This window comes from Mandrillus leucophaeus, unplaced genomic scaffold (genome assembly GCF_000951045.1).
Source record: "Mandrillus leucophaeus isolate KB7577 unplaced genomic scaffold, Mleu.le_1.0 Scaffold557, whole genome shotgun sequence".
Classification (NCBI taxonomy): Eukaryota; Metazoa; Chordata; class Mammalia; order Primates; family Cercopithecidae; genus Mandrillus; species Mandrillus leucophaeus.
In genome coordinates this window covers 2,023,704-2,026,144 of record NW_012105997.1, presented here as the reverse complement: position 1 = coordinate 2,026,144, position 2,441 = coordinate 2,023,704, and the positions used below count along the sequence as shown (strand labels likewise).

The following is a 2,441-nucleotide window of genomic DNA, read 5'->3' as shown; positions in this document are numbered from 1 at the left end:
AAGGTGGAATGCTGGGGAGACTTATCCTCCATGTAGGCAGCAGGGATCACTTTTGAAAATAAAGGAGAAAGAAATGGATCAGAGGCTTGAGGCGGGTGTGGAGGGCTGTTCTGTTTAGAGAACCCCAGCAGGACTCTCAGGCAGGGCACAGTCTTTTTCCTTGTTATTTCTTTCCCGAGATTTTTTTTTTTCTCTTGGAAAATTCTCATCAAAGTTCCATGCAAGACCATTTAAGGGTTAACACATTTTCCTCCAAAATGACTGCAGTCCCTCTACTGAAATTCATTTTATGAGTCCAGTCTGTTGAAAGATAAGGAAACTATTACAGTGGAGATGGAAGATGGAAATTAGGCTGAGAGAGGAAAGAAGGGTGAAAAAGATATGGACATATATATCCATGGCACAAATATTAATGATTTCTGTAAAGTATAATTGAGGGAAATTACAGGAAGTTTCATTTGATTTTCTTAGAGGTCCTGAAACTCACGAGTGTTACAGAGTTATAGTATTTACAGAAAGAAAGGCTATTAAAATTCAAGAGAATTTGGAAGGAACTGACGTCCTTTTTTAAAATTCCTTTACATTGCAAAAGATGACCTAAGCTATTCTTTAAAATTCAACATCTCTGATTTTATTCTCACAGTAGTGCAGTTAACTGCAGATAACATTAGTTCTTCCTATCAAATCATTGTGTTATTCCACCAAGGTTGTGTGATGGGGATGAGGGGGAGGGCAGCTTCGTAAAAGGCACCTGGGACTCCCACTACTAGCATTCCTTTGCGAAAAATTAGAAATCTTTAGGAAAGGGGGAAGGAAAAAGGGGGCAGAGTTCAGCCGAAGAGCCGACCTCAAAGAACCATTTCGGGGTATTTCTTTTCTCTTCACTGCTTGGGAACTGCCTTCAGTTCACCCACCACTTCTGAAGTGGCTTCACTTCTAAGGGGAGAGGCCAACGTCCCAACAGAGGGTCTCTCACTTCTTTCCGCCATTTGTTAAATGGCTCCATAAATTAGTTGTTTTACATAAAATTTGGAACTACGATCTGGGAGGCCTAGGGGCTGCACCACCAGTAAGTCGCTGACTCAACCTGGGCCCTTTAACCCCCAAACCCAAACTCTTTCCTGGATCGATCGAACCGCTGGCCCCAACCTAAAAGCCTCCTCCACCGCCAAAAGTCAGGAAGGGTTGGTCCTTTTGTTTTTCAAATGAATTGAAATTAGATCCACAGCCCCGCGTAACGCTGGGGAATACCCAGGGAGAGGCCAGCTTCCAGGAGGTCAGCCCCAACACCGCGGGCAGGAATTTGGAGGGATGGGGAGGTCTCCTCATCTCTGAGCCTTGAGCACCAGGCCTGAATTTTCTCCTCTTTCTCACAGGTGCCCGACTCCGAGTCCGGGAGGCGGGCGCTCTTCCCAGGTACCCAGCCCAGCGCGGCGCGTCAACCTGGGTCCATCCTCCGCCACCCTACAGCGCGGGGAGCAGGGGAGGCCGAGAGCCGGGCAGCGTGGGGGGACGGGAGAACCCGGGCTGCAGCATCCCCCGGAGGCAGCAGGACAGGACGGCTGGCGTCGGACGCATTGCAGAGACGTCCCTGTTTTCGGCTTGTCCCCTGACAGCCGGCAGAGAGCTTGACTCCCTCCGCACTGCGCTCCAGAGACCACAGCGCGGAGAAACCTTGCGGGGCCCCGGACTCCCAGGCTTGGGAAAAGCGATGACTGCCCTGGACGGCTGCGGCGTCCGAGATTTCCAGGGTCCCGACCCTCCCCGGGGTACGCGCGACTTCGGCGCAGATGTCAGTCCACTGCCTTCGCGCGTTGAGGGCGCGAGGACTCCGGACGACCCCAGGGCTACTGTCCACGCCCAGCCCCTCGTTCTCCACCGTGCCACCTCCCTCTGCGGCTCTAGCCTGGAGATCTACGGACTTCATTGCGATCTCTTGAGCAGTGTGGTTGCCCTCTATCCTAGCCCCGAGTCCCGGGTAACCCAGGGGCCCCGGCCAGGCGAGTTTCGTTGGGGGAAGATGTCCCCAGGTGAGAAAAGGGGCCGCGCATTGGACGGGGCTCCCAAGCCAGAGCCCTGGGGGCCTTGAGGAGTCGTGGTACCGTCTAGGGAAGTCGGGGCTGCAGGGCCCATGAAATCAGACGAGGCTACGGACTTAGGGTCCCTGCAACCAAGACTGCGAGCGACTATGGACTCGGGACGGATCGCACAAAGGAGGAAGAGGGAATCAGAGGGGCGTCCGGTCGGGGACGTGTCAGGCCTGGGCGGGGCAGAAAACTGACACCGGGGCGAGGACAAGAATTTCGCTCCTCCGGGGCTGCCAGGGGAGGGGCTCGCCACCGTCACTCTCCTTGGGCTCTGGCCCCGACGGTGTTTAAAGGGCGGAGGGCTGGGCCGGGCTGGTCGCACCCCGGGGCTGCTGGTGGCCAAGCTGGATGGGT

The 2,441-nt window shown here is 54.3% G+C and overlaps 1 pseudogene across 1 annotated transcript; it reads right to left on the bottom strand.

Moving 5' to 3' along the window:
• Positions 1-757: 757 nt before the first annotated feature.
• Positions 758-2,211, bottom strand: LOC105552447 (annotated as a pseudogene). Its single transcript, XR_001008009.1, has one exon. The product of XR_001008009.1 is annotated as a nascent polypeptide-associated complex subunit alpha, muscle-specific form-like (transcript).
• Positions 2,212-2,441: the final 230 nt, after the last annotated feature.